Source organism: Alosa sapidissima, chromosome 4 (genome assembly GCF_018492685.1).
Source record: "Alosa sapidissima isolate fAloSap1 chromosome 4, fAloSap1.pri, whole genome shotgun sequence".
Classification (NCBI taxonomy): Eukaryota; Metazoa; Chordata; class Actinopteri; order Clupeiformes; family Clupeidae; genus Alosa; species Alosa sapidissima.
The window spans coordinates 9,583,812-9,601,135 of NC_055960.1; the positions used below are offsets into that span (position 1 = coordinate 9,583,812).

The 17,324-nt window shown below is 47.2% G+C and overlaps 1 protein-coding gene across 8 annotated transcripts in view; it reads left to right on the forward strand.

The window, feature by feature from the left end:
• foxp1b (forkhead box P1b) overlaps positions 1-17,324 on the forward strand; it is a 149,050-nt gene that overhangs the window by 9,800 nt on the left and 121,926 nt on the right. For all 8 annotated transcript variants that reach the window (XM_042088954.1, XM_042088939.1, XM_042088948.1 and 5 more), the window contains exon 2: positions 6,291-6,406. The gene's annotated coding sequence lies outside the window, so the exon portion shown is untranslated. The remainder of the gene's footprint in view (positions 1-6,290; positions 6,407-17,324) is intronic.

The window sequence follows — 17,324 nt, forward strand, 5'->3', positions numbered from 1 at the left end:
TTTTTTCCGATACGGGGCTTCACGTATCGATGTAGCCGTATCTTACACGTTAAAAATGGATACCGATACGTATCGGTTAATCTTTACACCCCTAAACAGTTAGCATTTAGACTACATCCACTTTATTGCATTTTTATCGCAAACCGTTCACACGAGTCTTTTCAGCTCCATTTCAGAAACCAGCTTTGTCCACCCAACATGCCTGGAAATCTAGATGGGATCCAAAATTGGCCCAAATCTTCCCTGCTCCATATGCTCAATCCCACCATCATGTTTCATAAAAAATACTGTGTGTGCAAACATAATCTCTTTGGCGGAGATAGTCTAATCATTTTTATGCAGGTGAACTCCTCTCCACATCAACTGAAATTGATAGCATACTTTAGTTTATGCACTCATTTGTTAATGCCTTGTATATGGAATATGACACATTTATGTACTTGTAGCATGTACAACCACATATAGCTTGTAATATGTTATGAACGTTCGTCACAGAGTTTAAAGGAACTCAAAAGAATGACGTGATCTATTTTTCAAGTCAAACAGCGGTTCTGAAAGCTTTTTGTCACTGATGGTAAACATCTGTAAATGTGAAAATATTCTTGAAGTTTAATGTCCAGGCCGAAATGAAATGGCACACTGTGCATATCTGTATATTCATGACAGTCATGTCACAAGGTAGTCTGGTGCAACCTTTGTCTGTCTGTCTTATGAAGTGGTCATGAGGCCCAAGCTGGCATTGTGCATCAAGTGAGAACAGAATAGGGTTCATAGTGATGGTTTCCACAGTTGCAAGTTGGCTCTCTCAATGACTAAATGTTTGCGTTGTTGGAACACACACTTGATGTTTGTGTTGTTGGAACACACTTGTTGTTTCGACAGCACACACTTGTGGATGGATATCAGATAGGGATTGTATGTGAATCATACATGTTGCTTCTTCTCTCTACCTTAGTCATTTGTGAAGGAGAGCAGAGGCAGCTAAGATCAGCTGACCTGTGCAACGCAACTCATAAAGCAGAAAATGGGGACCGAGTGTTTTGGGGTTTTGTTGTGCAGCTGAGCTGTGCTGACGTCCTGCATGAAGCAGAAAATGGGGGCTTGTTGTTTAAGGCGACTGGGGATCACATCACAGCACACAGCTCCGTCTCCGTCAAGTGGCCCAGCTGTGCGGGCCGCACCTGGTGAATGTTTCAGGTGGCTTTTGATGTGGAGGCACGCCTGCTCTCCCCACCCCATCTCTCGGCTCTCGCACAATTAGCGAGCCTCACCACTCCCCAGTGGTGACTAAGATGAAAAAGGGCCTGTGTTGGTCCAATTGCCATGCGGTCTCTCTCTTTCTCTTTCTCTTTCTCTTTCTCTCTCTCTGGTCAGGATTGCATGGTGTTAAATTGTGAGGAGTGCTTCGTGTGAATGGACGGAGATGGACATCAAGTGACTCTCAATGGTGGGCGTAAAATATGGCAAACATGTTGGCTACTGCGTTATCAGTCCTTTGACAGCTTCGCTGTTTTTTTGGTCTCCTTTATTTGTCACGTATACCATGCAATTTGGCTGACAGCGGTAACTGGCAGCAGAAATAACCAAATTATTTAGTCATGGGTTTTTAACGGGCACAACGGCAAATGGATGTTAAGTAAATGATGCAATTTATTCCTTTCCTCCTCATTGCCAGGGTGCCTGCCACGGGACTAGTGCCAGCTTTAAATAAGTGGTACCCAGATGGTATTCACATGACGCCCACTTGGTTACAAAACCGTCCCCGGGAATAACTCTGCTACCACAACAAGCAATAGGTCAATTGAGCAGCGGAGCCTGTTGCTCAGTGTGTTTTGCATATGCAAATGGTGGCAATGTTGTGTCATTCCGGTAGGTTCCGGGGGAAGAGTGTTTCTCATGGGGGTCCCTAAATGAATTGGAAGACAGCCCAGCTAATGAGCAAAGACACGGGAGAAGTAAGAAAAGCAAGCGGAGACTTCCACCGCCGCAGCACGCTGCTTCCTCCGCTCCTGAACGCGCGGCGCTTCCTGGATGCCTCTGTGTGCGTGTGTGTGTACATGGGGAGAAGGAAGCTCTCAGCTCTCTGCTTGTCTCACCTCGTCTGGTGTGCTGTTTAGGGTTTTGTTTTAGTGGTTGGGTAGGTGAGCGGGGCTCTGGAGCAAGTGGTTCTTCTGTGTTAGTGTAGCTCCCCTTTAAAGGAGAGAGAACCTATTTTTAGAGTTGTCCTCTGTTGTGTTTTCTTTTCTTTGTGTGTGTGTGTGTGTGTGTGTGTGTGTGTGAAGACTGCACTGAAGTGGTCTCCTATAGCCTACTTGTTGTTTTTTCTTTGGCCTTTCTTCTTTCGCACTCCTTCTCTCTCCTGGCTTCTCTTTTACCATCTGCCATACTTTTACACCCATCTTCATTTGGTGCAGCTGTGCCCCCCCCTTCTCTCTCTCTCTGTCTCTCTCTCTTTTCCTCTCCTCTCCCTCTCTTTCTTTCTCTCTCTCCCCCTCTCTCTCTAGCCGTCTCGATTTCTGCCGGTGAAGTGAACTGTGGCGGCTGCTGCCTCTAACAGTCCACAGCTGCTACTGGGGCAGGCAGCGGAGGAAGGCCAATGTGGGAATGATTTTCTACCGCAGAACGCATAAGTAAACAATGCACAACACAATGCATGAACCCAACACACGGCTCATGCTAATGGACAAAAAAATGTGCTCGAAAATTGATAAGCAACACACACCCACATGGACCGGAAACCTCTGAGATCACCTATTATTTTTCCTTTCCTGGGAATCATATCTTTTTAAGCACTTTGGCCGTTAGAAACTGCTTAAAAAGTGAGACTATCTCTGTAGAAGTAATGCTAAATGCATTTTAATGTAACCTTTGTTGAATCAGATTTCCTAATGAGTAGTTCTCACTTAGGCCTGACTCGCGGCACACGAGATGAGATCACTTCAGTAGTGTATCCAATGGTGTCAGTGGGTAAAAGGTCATTAGTGTTCAACTTCTCGAGAATGAAACAATAGCACCAACCTAATTGTACCTAATCAGAAAGAACATGAGAACACAAATCTGGAGCCGTCCTCGGAGTCCTTGTGCGCCATTGTGCCAGACAGAATCACTGACCCGTTTCACATGCAGGCTTGTGCTGACTCACTTTGAAATCTCACATTCTGAGTTGGTTATGATTCCCATGCTGCGACATCTGCAAGCGGATTGTTTTCGCAAAGCATGGGTCATGGTTGCAATGTGGTATGCATCACATACCACATTTCAACCATTTAAAAAAAAAATGCTTAATGCTTAGACACATGAACTATTTCATAGTTGGTGACGTGCTTTTTAGCTTTTGCTAAGCTAATATTAGGCTGCAGAGAGTTTTCTAGTCAGCTCTGTTTAGACTCTGATTGTGTAGTATTTTAGTCTTTCCACTGCTGCCTTAGACTTGGTTACTAAGAGAATACAAACGGCGTGCCACAGTGCAGATGGGTTCCAACTTTAAAGTCATCTCCTTTTGTTGTTTGTCTTTCCCATCTCACCTTGCGGCTGCTCTTGTGTGCCTGATCGGTTGCTCAGGAAAATGTTAATGCCTAGTCACATCCAAGCCTAGAGAATAGCTCTCCATCACACTCTCACATTCTTTTAAAAGGGAAAAAGGAAGATGAATTTTGGCCATAAAGGCAGTATCACAAGGGCTTTTTATCCTAAATGACTCTGGGGATTGTTATCTGTGGGATGTGTGTCCTGCCTCCATCGTGTTCAATCAAGTGTCCACTTAACTGTGACCGGGAGTAATTGTTCCCAAGTGGGCCACACACTGACCCGTTAATGTCTCTGTTGACCCTGTAACCTTGTCAGCACGTCTTGGGGAGGGGTTTAAATCATGGGGTGTATTTTTTTTTTCTTCTCTCTCCTCTCTTCTTCCTCGCCTGTCTTCCCTTTGCCTTGCACTGCCGGGTCAAGCGGCCATCCTCGCTGAAAGACCACTCTCTTATAATTGTGCCGACCCGCTCGGGTCAGCCGGAGTGTCCCGTCGGCCTGACACTGCCTCAGATGAGGTGCGGGGAGTGGTGCGACTAAAAACGGGTCAAGGCCGTTGATCTGGCGCCGTGGCCGTTTCCACTCGGAGGAAGAGCCAAGGCCCTGGCACAAAGCGAGCCCAACCCGCGCAGTTTGAGAAAGAGCGACCAGTTAATTTGCACCGTCGTCGAGTTTCCTTGTGATATCATCTCTGTCGCTGCCATGAAGCGTGCGTGTGCGTGTGCGTGTGCGTGTGCGTGTGCGTGTGTGTGTGTGTGTGTGTGAGAACAAGTGAGTGAGAAAGAGAGCTGAAAAGGGGCCTGTTGATTAGGAACGAAACTGATCTTTTTTTCTGTCTTTTTATTATTCACTGTACTCGAGTCGCTGTTTGCAGGGGAAAACCCCCACCCTGTTGACATTTTTGTTTTGAGCTCAATGCTGCAAAAAAAGAAGAAAAAAAAAGAAATGAGTGTTTGACTTGGTGCTACTTCCAACACAAGAGCATTATGAAATATTTTTTATTTTTTGCTCCAGAGGGGCTGGAAACTTGACACACAAACAAGTGGCAATTAACAAACGGCTTTAAAGTGGCTGGTAACTGGTTTCTTTTGAAACTGACAAGGATTGCAATTTGTGTGAAAAGCCGGGATTAAAACCACATGTTCGCAGACGTTGAAGGGTGTGGAGTTGAGCAGCTGGTATGCAAAAAGGGCCCGCAGCCCCCCGAACCTTAACCAAGGGCCAAGCTGCCCTATCAAAGCCACAGCGGCCCAGTGGACGTATAAGCACAGAGGCGGCTGTTAAAAACGTCCAAAAGGGCCTCTCTGTTGACAAATGTACCTACGACCCCCATTGGCTGTCGGTATTCTAGTCTCCCCCCCCCCCCCCCCCGGAACCCTGAGTGTGGAGCGGCTGTCTGTGCGCAGCGGCTGTCTGTGTGGAGCAGCGCTTGGAGTCGGCGTCGTGGCTGTGAATGTGAAGGGACAGAGCACTCCGTGGGGATCAACATATTTTTTTGAGTAATGACAGGCACGTAGCCGGCTAATCAGTGGGGTCTTATCTCGGGGGATTGGGGGGGGGGGGGGGGGCGAAGTGAAGAATGCGGACGGGTTTGTGGAAGCGGCCTCCTGAGGGGGGTAGGGTTAGTCGCCCTCGCCTGAATTCCACACACGCATGAATCATGACTAGCCTGGTTGTCGGCACTACAGTTTGTTGTGTCTGGTTTTAGGCCTTTGGTTCTGCTGAGGCACAGTTGCAGTTATATTTGGTCACTGGTAGACGTACTGGTACACACATGTGCACACTCTCTCTCACACACACACACACACACACACACACACACACACACACACACACACACACACATGCTGACACACATGCTGACCCCGCTGGCGAGTGGCGGTTTGACACTCAGCAACTTGCGACTGCACTCTTCGCACTCATTACACCCCAGTCTGCAGACCGATGTCAGAGCTTGGGAAACGTTCACTAATTCACAGCCACATCTTAAGGCTTTGCACTCCCAATGTCCCGTAATGGTTGCCATGTGTTCCACGTAGGCCAAAAGGCTGTTGACTGTTTTGCTTCAGAGCAAAATCTGTTGTTGTATGAGTTGATTATCCATGCAAATAGTTTTCGAAATGTTCCAATGAAAACATTTAATTGTATGATCTTTATTCATTGTAGCCGATCCCCTGTCATGGAAATGAGTGTGTCTCAAGCACGTTTTCAGTGATCCTCACTAAACTTTGTATGTGTCTCTGCACAGTCTCAGATATGCTTTTGCTGACATGTAGACAGATTTGTCATGGTGACATGAATAGTCTAAAATTTGGCCGCAGCTTGGGCCATTTTACAGTCAGATTTGGAGCACAGCAATGTCTCTGAGTCACTTTCTGAGTGAGTTTATTTCTGGACGAGGTCCAGGAGCTTGACCTTTCTCTCTTTTTTTGGCTGACACTTTTCCGCCATCATTACTACTGATTGGTAACAGATTCTGAGAGCCGATAGTAAATATCACAATCTCAGTTTTGTTTTACAAAATGGGTACTACACCATGGTATTAACCACTGGAACGAATGTGTCACCCATCCAGACTGTGGTGATAGTGGTTAAAATCACGTTTGTGTGTGTTGTGTGTGTTTTTATTGTTTTTCTTCCTCTCAGGTTACTATTCCTGTTTACGTGGGTTGTGTACGGTTCTATAGGTGTTTTCCCCACCTGTTGGTATGATGTGGATTCCTGTATGTATTCCTCTGATGGCTATCTTTGGGTTCTTTCTGTAGTGACGCCAAAGCTGCCTCCACCCGTTCACCTCCTCATGGTCCAGCCCTCCGTGGCGCTCAGCTGAATTCTCACTGGCAGAATGGAGTGTCAGTCTCCTCAGAGCGAGTGATAGAAGGTAGGTACTTAAAAGTGTCTGAACAAACTATAATAAATAACATTTTGAAAAGGTGAATTGTGTAAATTTAGCAATGTGTGATACGGTGTGTAAATAATTGTAAAAATAATTTTGAATGAATGATGAAATATATTATTTGATATATTTCTATATATGGAAATGGAATTTATCGTGGAAATACAAAAATGAATATTGACTTGCCTTGATAAACACTTACATAAAAAAAAGTCTCCTACTATTGTTATTGACCGCTAGATTCAATAGTTTTTATTCTATTCTCTCTATTATGAAGGTGTAATATTTTTAAAACCAAATGAACCACAATAGCTCTCCAACACGTGTTCATGATGGTTAACAGCGCGTTTGCCAGTGCGTTTATTAAACGCCGTCCGTAAATAGTTATGTGGGTTTCACGCGAAGGGTGCGAAGCTGTTGTAGATCACTTTGACCTCATTGTCTGTTTCAGAACATATCACTAGCTCCGGTCTCTCTCAGTTAACAGCACATGCGGCTGTTTTGCATGTCATTTCTACATCATTGTCATTCAGCAACCTGCCACCGTCACCGCCACAGTCCCCCCTCCACCCTTCCTTGTGTGCTGTCAGCCAAGCGCGTCGCGATTGGGCGAGCGCTTTTCTGCACCCGAGCTTGGCACCGTGCCAGCCACGCTGGCAGCCCCATGCCATGGCCCTGATCAGAAGCGAACGTGACATTTGTGCAGAGGTAATGGAATCTGTGTGCAATTAAATCTCCGACTGCGAAGAGGAGTTTATCGCGCACCACCCCACACTATGTCCCCCTCCACCCCCTCCCCACCCGACCCCGACGCATCAGCAGGAGGGGCGGCCGTGATGATGAAACCGTCCCAGCAGGCACCTCTCATGCTCGCCCCACTCGCTGTCCCAATCTCAGTGTCAGGTTTCGTTTTTTTTTTTTTTTTTGTTAAGTTCCCCCGCGTTAAAAAAGCCTTGCGCTTGCCGGCAATTAATTACTACTAACGTCAATTAAAATCTCTCTCCCCGCTCCCTCCTAAATATTGAAGCAGAATTAAATTTCAATTATAAAAATTACATTAGGACAAGACAACATTAGCATTGGTTTAATGAATTCTGCTGAAGGTGACAGTTGTTATTTTGTGGCAGTGCATTGTGGGGGCTCTTCAACCTGTTTTGATATAAATGGAGAGAGAGAGAGAGAGCGAGAGAGAGAGAGAGAGACATAGACACATAGTGGAGTGGGTTGCTGAACAGGGGGCATGTTGCTCTCTGTGCCACTGCACTTAACGGCCCATTTGTGGGCTCTGTGGGCAATGGCTTGAGTCATTGATCTGTGCCATAAAAAGCGGCATTAGTGTGTGTTTTCTCCCCCCGCGCTGCGCTGCGCCGTCTCAACTGCTGATTGTGCATTTGCCCACTGGTTATGCCACTAGCTTCCTTTGTGCCCCGGGTAAGATATTTAATGTCTGTGCATCTTCATAATCATTTTTCATACACAGAAGAGTTAGGGGACAGTGGGGAGGTTTGAGATGGTGGAGTGGTTGTGGTGGTGGTGGGGGGGGGGGGGGGTGATGGAGAGGGTGGTGTGTGTGTGTGTGTGTGTGTGTGTGTGTGTGTGTGTGTGTGTGTGTCTGTGTGGGGGGTGGGGGGGCGCTCAGAAGATCTCCTAATCCCTTGAAGTTCACTGCAGATATGAAGGAGAGGACCAGCAGATTCTGTGTGTGTGTGTGTGTGTGTGTCTTTGGGCTATTTCCTCTTATGTCCCTCCCCTCCTCTCCTCGCTCCTCCTCTGTCGCGTCTCTATGTGCATGGGTGGGGACGGAGAGGCAGGATTTCCAGGTCAAGCGTCCACCCAGCCTCCTCCTCCCCTGGAGCAGGCCCACGACGGCCTCATGCTTCTGGGCCACGAGGCCACGGGGTCAGGGCGGGCCCCTCCCACCCTCCACAGTTCCCCAGCGGGCAAGTCGTCCCTCTCACATCGTCTGTCTGGGCCGGGGAACGGGACGTATATCAGAGGCCACAAAGTCGGGAAAGAAAACACAGACGTGTCTTTGTGCGGAGACAGGCTGGCCGTTTTTTTATTCCCCTGTGCTTCTGCTTGTGGTGTTCTCATAGTTTCTTTTTGAGGACCTGCATGAGAATATTAAGTCATTCAGTAATGCTAAGTAATGCTGTGGAATAGTCATTACTGTGAGTGGAGTAGAAACCACAGTCTAGACGTCTCGGCTCTGAATGCACTAGTCATACTAATCTACAATGGTTAGGTATTGAAGATGCCTACACAACCTCCACCAGTGTCCTCGCTTTTTACACTGCGAAAGTGTGATGGCTGAAGCACTAGAGTGCCTGTCCAGTTTTGACAGGAGTCTTCTGAGTGAGGTCGCCATCAGTTTAATCACTCTTCTCAGGTGTGTGTGTGTGTTTAGTGTGTTTGTGCATGTGTGTCTGTATGTGTGCCCAGTTTGTGTATGTGTGTGTGTTTGTCACCCCTTTCCCCAATTAAATGCCCTCTGCCATCATTATGCAGCATTGTTGACAGAGGCGAGCGGGAGATGTATTTCGCTAAAGGGAGAGGTCACCGCGGCCGTGCTCCCACCGAGCGCGGGGTTAATTTGAAGCAACAATAAAAGCAAAAGCTCCTCCATTTCCTTCCCCGCTGCTTGGAGAGGGCAAAACTCACCCAACCCACTCACTCACCCTCCGCCTGCGACCCTGCCCGCTAATGAAGGACCGCCAGACCTTCCCTCATCCACAAACATCCTCCCCTTAACAAGTTGAACTTCGCCTCGGTCCCTTTCAATTATCATGTCCCTGGGATGCATATGTTTGCGTTTGTGGTGGTGTGAACGACGACGAGGGGCTCGTGCCCGAGGAAGGAGCAGAATGCATGTGGGCATGGCAAATTAGATGCTGACTGATAGACAAAGCAAATTGCTGTAATTGTTCAATTATCTGCCATTAGTCAGCTGTGCAGAAAAGTGCAGCAGTGTGCTTGAGGAACAGGGTGGCGTGTGTGTGTGTGTTTCAGCCTTATTTGTGCTGCTTATTTATGCCTTTGAACTGGAGGCGCCGTAACATTTAACAACAGCCAAGGGTCCTTAAGACTGTAATCCCCCCCCCCCATCCCCTTTAGCCCACTGTTCACATATCCTCTCTTCTCACTCATGGTCCCTCTGCCTCTCTCTCTCTCACACACACACACACACACACACACACACACACACACACACACACACACATACACACACTGTGCAGTGCTGAAGGCGTGGGCAGTGAGCGATTGGCCTTTAAATAGTCTCCGCTCCACGCAGGCTCGCCTCCTCCTGAGGCGCTGGCCAGGCGACGGACGCTGCAGCCTCTTGCTGCTGCAGCCCTGCAGCTCCGCAGCCGCTATGCGTTTGGGTGAGTGCACAACGTCGGGGCCTCTTCAGCAGATGCTCAGCGTACGGACCCCTCTGTTCACCACCCACCACCACTGCTACCGCTAACTCCGATAATGCCTCAGCTCTCCCTCCACCTGTTGCTGCTGCTGCTGCAGCTGCAGCACACAAGCTCATCAGATCATTCAATGAACCTAATGAGCTCCACCTTTTCTGTTTCACAGAACAAAATAACTCCCCAGTGGGTTCTTACGATGAATGAACTCCCACAAAGTCCTTCACTTGACACCTTTTAGAGCCCTCACTTCAGTTGACATTTTATGTGGACAAGGCTAATTTCTGATACTGCTGGAATCTTTGGAGTTGTGGTGTCGTGACTTCGGCTGGTGTTTGTTGCTCGACGCTGTGGAGCGTTTTCTTTTAGACGGGGTGACCGATCTACAGTTGGAGATCCACCCCCGCAAGTTTTCTGTTCTCGATTGTGTCTCCACTCTGCTGGATGAATCAAGTTCAGATCCGACAGTTCCGTGGTGGGGGGAGAGCACGAGAACAATCAAATGCCATTTCTTTAAATGATTTTACTTTTCTTTCTTCAACAATAACCGTCAAACGAAACAAAACGTTTTTTAGTTTTTGTCTGCAACTATCCTCTGCTTCACCTCTCACCCTTTCTCTCATTCTAGCTCATTGTCATGTTTCTCTCTCTCTCTCACACACACACACACACACACACACACACACACACACACACACACACACACACACACACACACTCACACACACACACAGAGACACACGTCAGTAGTCAGCCCCCACACAGACACATATGTCAGTAGTCATTCCACAATAATTCTTGCCTGATCAGACCAAATCATTATTATTATTCTCTTTTCCCCAAGCCTGGTGGGCAGCAGTTTGTCCAGGCAGAACACTGATAGGGTCGAAGTCAGCAGCTGTGGCTAATTATCAGCGCCACTCATTGAAGTGTAATGAACAATAGAGGGAGTGCTTCAGGAGCTGCACGCCTGAGCTACAGCGCCCAGAGGCAGGCCAGGCAGGAAGGGGACAGTGGTGGGCACTGGGCGTCCGGGCTGGATTTTATGGCTCTCCGTAGGATAAGCATGTAATCATGCTGTATAATTTATCACTCATCGTTTTTGGGGACATCTTTTGACTCCGTTCTTGTCCAGGGGAGCCAGCGTTTGTGCATCTACGGCTCCATATAAATCCCTGGTGTTGTTACAAAGCAGGTAGAGCTTGTTAAGATCACCTCCTTATTCAACTGTGTGTTCAGCTTAAGATAAGATGACCTTAAAGAGACCGTTTGGCCCTTGGTAGAGATATAATGACAGATCAGTTAAGAGATGGAAAAGAAAATCATTCGGAAATGTAGTTGAATTCATTTTGAGCTTTTATCATCATGACATTCCAATGGCTGTATTCAGTGTTGGGGGTATCTCCATGCCTGGGCTGCCTTGTCTTAAGTAGGCCCAGAATTTAGCAGATGTTATTTTCCCTCGAGCTGCTCCAGCGCCTGATACCTGCGCTGATAAAGAGATCACGAACCGCGGCTCTCTGAAGTCGTAACAATCAGCCCAATTTGGGGACTGCCAGGTTGCCATGTTTCACTTGTTGCTCTGTCACGCTCTGCTGCTTCGCCTCTGATGCTCTGCGGCATCTCCTCTGATAGTTGCCAAGGGGATTAGCAGGTAGCGCTCCCTCTTTTTCTCTCTTTCTCTCTCTCTCTCTCTCTCTCTCTCTCTCTCTCTCCCTCTCTCTCTCTCCCTCTCTAGTCTCGTTAGGGGAGGCACAGCCTGTGTCGGGTGTCGATGCGACCGCGGCAGTACCTAATGGTGACTTCCTGGCATTATCGTCGAACGTGAGTCCTGGCCGGCGTGCTGCTGTCGGGTGACAGGAAGAAGTGGGGTTGGGGGGGGGGGGTGTGAATTGTGTATGTATGTGTTTGTGTGTCGGGTGTGTGTGTGTGGGGGGTGCAGCGAGACATAAGCCTCCTCCTCCACAGCCAGCCCGACAGGAGAATAGGAAACACCGCTGCGGAGGTGGACAAAGGGGGAGAGGGAAAAAAGCTGCAGCCAGAAGCAAATTAAAGCTCATATCTCCCATCTACCCCCCCTCACCCCACCCCCACCCCCCACCCCCACCCCCCGGCTATGTTTTCCTGTTTGGACTTGAAGGTGATTGGAGGCGAGGCAGTGACAGTTGACGGAAGCGCTGCGAGGAGAGAGTATTTATTTACAGTGTGGCGCGGTGATGCACGCTCAGGATGCGGTTTCAGGGAGGATGTGAACCTCCTTCCCTCCCTCCCTCCCTCCCTCCCTCTCTCTTTCTGTACCTATCTGCTACCACACACCCCCCAACACCCCCATCCCCTCGTCCACTCCTCAGGTTTGATGTTTTGAGGTGTGATCAGGCGGCCAGGGCAGTGTGGTGCTTGCAAAGGCTGCTGGTCAGCCGGTTGCATTGTGTAACAGGTCTGGGGGGGTGCACCCCCCCTCCCCCCAGCCTTCCCCAGCACTCACTCAGCACACCTTCCGGTCTCCGCCTCGGGAGTTACACTCAAGGTCAGCACTGGTCACTGGGACGCCAAGTGGAAAGGCCAGCAAGTTTGTACGTACGTGTGTGTGTGTGTGTGTGTGTGTGTGATTGTGTGTGTTCATGTGTATGTGTGTTGAGCAGGGAGTTGTGAAAGCAAGAGTGACTAAAAGAGAGACAGAGTGTGTGAATTCTGTCTTTAGTGAGAAGACGAATGGAAAGAAAGGTGCTGCAGACCTTGAATTGTGCCAGTCTCCTGGGTCTTCTTGTTACAGTATAATTACCTTTTCCTGCACCTCAGGTTGCCTTCAGAAAGCTCTCAGTGTGTGTTAGAGTAGGCTTTGTCTGCTTTCAGGACAGGTGTGATTTTGTACGACATAAAGTATCACACCCACACGTAAAACACCCACGCACATTTTTGCATCTATATATGTTTCACCTGCAATACAGGATAAGGGCATACTGCTTTTACAGCTTATGGCTATATGTTTAAATCTTAAAACCATGTTCACTTATCTCATCAAAGGCCACATGCCTAAAACATCCATCAGATATCAGGGATCACATATCAAATACGCAACACAGGGATTCAGGCTATCTGTCGCTCGCTTTGAGGCAGGATTCTGCCTCTGATGTTCCCTTGATGAATATCCTTTTCTCACCATACCGTATGTTTTTTTATATATGTTGATTTCACTAAAAACCTGAAACATGCCACTGATGGGTTTTTCAGTGTGTATCTTAGTGAACGTTAATGAACACACAACACCAGAGTTATTCTCAAGAAGACATTTCTTCTCTCTCTCTCTTTCTCTCCATAGTGAACTCTTTCCTCATCGCTAGAGCATCCGTAGCTCCTGGTTGTTTTTATTTTCGGTGCCAAAAGCACTGAGCTGAAGAGTTCGGCATAACTAAGTGTGTCTGCCACTGAGGCTCTTTGTGTCTGACACATCAGAGGAGGCTTTTTTTTTTTCGTTGACAAAAATGGGAGGAAGAGTGGGAAAAAAAGTCTTGGAGCAAATGAGCGGATCGGCTCTTGTTAGCTGACATTAAAATCTCCTGGCGAGTATATAAGGTTAATAGCCTTAATGAGGCTGAAAAATGCAGGGAGACACTGGATCAGCTTTGCGTTCATGGATCACTTGTCTAAATGGTTCAAGGATTGTGCTGACCGCTTTGCCCCCACTGCAAATGTGGAACTTAACTCGAGAGGAGGCCTTTTTTTTTGCTCTGATCAAAATGTGTGCTGACTGTAGTCTCTTCTGTTGAGGCGGATTCGGGGGGAAATTAAGTTGGGTGTGTGTGTCTGTGTGTGTGTGTGTGTGTGTGTGTGTGTGTGGTCTGGTCTGCAGTAATTGTCTTAAGGGGGTTTGGGTTGGGACGCATTAATTTTAGTGCGCTGCACTTCAAAGTGGCCATGACACAAGCTTGCAGGAGCCTTGTTATCGTTGGGTATGGATGCTCTGCACAGAGCAGTGAATGATTAACTGAGCATGTGAATTTAGTATGTGGTTGTGCACAGGATATGCATGAGTACAACTTTATGACACATGTTCACCTATACCTCAAACCCACCCTCTGAAGTTCCAACACGGCCTGCGAGCGACTTCCCCAACCCTGTCAAAACCCCGCTGAAAACCTACAGGATTTCAATGATCTTTATGATTCAAATTGCCTGCGTTTAAAAACCCCCTCAGACAATGTGTGGCCTCCACAAAGTTTTAAATGGTGCGTCGGGAGTTGGAAGTTGAGATGAAGAGAAGCTGCCTTTATGGCGCTGTTGTTGTGGAGGATTCAGATGGGACCGGCCAGGGCCCCTGAGGTGACGTTGGAGATAACGAGACACCCGTCCATCTGCCTCTCTGCCCCCCCCCCCCCCCCCCCCCCCCCGTCTGGCTTTCCTCCACTCCCAGTGTCTTCCTCAAGGGGACATGAAGACGAAGGAAATACCTCTTTTCCCAAAGAAATACCCCCAAAAATGGTTATGGGGGGGGGGGGGGGATTGGGACGGGCAAACAAACAAGCAAGGAAATAAACAAAAACAGAGCAAATGCACAAACATAGTTGCTGAGCGTGAAGGGCCGTGGGCTTTCCACCTGGTTGGGTTTACAGACTAGCCTCGGCTCCCACACACCCAGAGAAAATGCAGACTGTCTGCAGTACTCTGCTTCAGCTGTGCTTGGTTGTTTGACAGGTTGCGCTTGTTTGTTTGTTATTCTTTGAGGCGAGTTGTGTTCTAGTCTCTTATCAATGGAATTGCTCACCTAGATCAATGTTCTCTTGATATTCTGATGATATCTGTTAGTAGATTGGCATTGTGTTGACATTAGGGGTGTAAAGTACCCATATTCATACTGAACCGTTTAGGCACAGGATGTTGAGTTCATAGATGTGTACCAAATGCAGTCTCTAACAATAATCAACAGTAAGTTCTTTTGCTTGCGGGCCATGTTTAAAATTCGAGTATCTACACAAAAATACAGTATGGTATGGCGGACCATAAATCAGTTTAGGCAATTAATGTAAAAGAAAATGTTTGACAACTTTTTTTATTCTATTCCTGTTACGCATCAGCAATATTGTCAATGAATTTTAGGTTATCAGTACCTACTTACAAGCTTAATGTACCAGAAATGAACTGAACCATGACTTCAAAATCGAGATACACACCGAGCCGTAACATTTGTGTACCGTTATGCCCCTTGTTGACACATTGATCGATTTTGTTTTAATTGTAATTCTCATAGTCCAAATTCAGAACGAATGATTTAAGCTAACACAAATTTTGCGAACTGACTGAAGGACGTTTCAATTTGTTTTGTGTGGCCAAAGCAAAAGCAATAGCTTGAACTGAAAGAGCTTCATGTGTAGCCATGCTTGTTGCAGCGCCTGAGGAGGATGTTTATCGTTGTTGTTTTTTATTTACATTCGTGAGACGCAGCTTGCTCGGGGGAATCGAGTCATCTCCTCTGTTATGGAAACGCTGAGTGTGTGAGCCTAGGTAGACGTGATCGCAGGTCACACGGCCAGATGACAGATAATATATATGTGTGGAATTGATCGGAGCGCATAGACCCCATTATCTCCTCAGATGTTAATTGCACTGTGCTCGGCTTGCGTGTCAAAAGCCGGATAATTGAAGAAGGTAAAAAATGTGCCACATTTTATTTATGTGCTCTCTCTCTTTATTTCCCCCCTCCTCTCTCTCTCTCTCTATCTCTCTCTCTCTCTCTCTTTCTCTATCTGTCCCTGTCTGTCTCTCCCTCTCTTTCTCTCTGCTTGAGCTGAGCTGGCGTCAGACATTCTTCCTTTCTCTCTCTTTCTCCTCTCCTCACTCAATCTATCTCTCTCACTTCCACCCTCTTCCTCTTCTCTCTCTCTCTCTGCTCCTTTTTTAGAGCCTGCTTATTTATCGCTCTGTAATATCATATTGTCATGGACGATCTTTCTTTTTTTTTTCCTGGTGCGGGTTATGATTCACCTCCAAATGCTCCTCCTGTTCACCCTATATCCACTCCTCCCCCTGATCACCCTCCCCCCCTCTCTCCCTCTCTCCCTCACACACACACACACACACACACACACACACACACACACACACCTACCTCCTCGCATCAGGCTTTGGACTGGGAAACAAGTCACTTCAGGCCACTCTTGTGCTTTTCAGTGTCACTGTGACTCTGTGCTTGTCTGCAGTTTATCTGTCATGTTTATCTGTCTGCCTATCCTGTAAGAAACTAGAATGTGTGTAGTGGTTGCCTTTTGTGCTTGCCACACCAATATGCCAAAAACCAAGAGTAAACTTCACCTTTTCAAAAAGAAACGACCTGAGTTCTTTATTCTAATAACAGAGTAGATGAGATGTTAGAGGTGGTTTGTGCACAGTGTTGTGTGTTTTTTTTTCTCACTGTGTAAACATGTCTTTGCTCTGAATCTGGCAGCGAAGCAGAACCTTCAGGGGACTTTCTTTTTAACACTTTCTGTGTTTGCAAAGTTTTTTTTCCCCCTCAATCACAAAGCCTGCTGATATACGTAAGATCAAAACAGTCTTTCCTGTGGTTTTAAGATGCGGTGTCTCTTTCTGCAACACTCCTCAGGTCTGCATGCACACACACACACACACACACACACACCAACATCTCTAATCGTAAGCAGAGGTTACACGAGTGACGTACAGACCTCCTTGAAGTAATTTATTTTCTTCACCACATCCTCCCTTGACCAGAACAAACAAGCTTATTTAATATGCTAAAGCAGCATTGTTGCTAAAAGAAAATAAGTGAACAAAAGCACAGAGAACACTAAAGAGCTTGTTAGCTTGCACCCCAACGGGCCTTGCTGCCTGCCTGCCTGCTATCAGACACCATTACCTAATGTTTGCTTTTCTTAAAATAGCACTTTTCTCTAGCTGCATTGCACTGGTATCTTCAGCGCACATAGGAATTCAGTATGACTAATAGCAAAGGCTACTTGCATCTATTTTGGGTGTGTGTGTGTTTTTGTGTGGATACCATGTGTGTCTTTGTGCATGCATATGTGAATGCTGCGTGTGTGTTTGTGTGTGTGGGTACCATGTGTGTCTTTGTGTGTGTGTGTGTGTGCGTGTGTGTGCGTGTGCGTGTGCGTGTGCGCGCGCGCTCACAGTGGTCTCCCACACAGGGTGTGTGGGAGGAGTTGTGTCCCACCCTCTTAGTTGATGGGCAAATGCCTTTGCTTGGTGATTTAGTGCAACACCTGGTGGACACCCACAGGAATAAGTGCTACTGTAAGGTGAATAATAGTGTATATATACGTGTCTTTGGCAGGGGAGGGATATACTATGAAATATGGCTTGTTATTGGAGGTTCTTAGGCAGTATTTAGATGCTGTCTGTCACGTTTGTTTATGGAAAGAAATCACACGGCTTGAGCACAGACTCAGACATCTGTTGACGAACTAAAACAGGCTATTTTTTCCCCCTTCTTGTTTTGTGTTCTCGTTTTGGTTGAC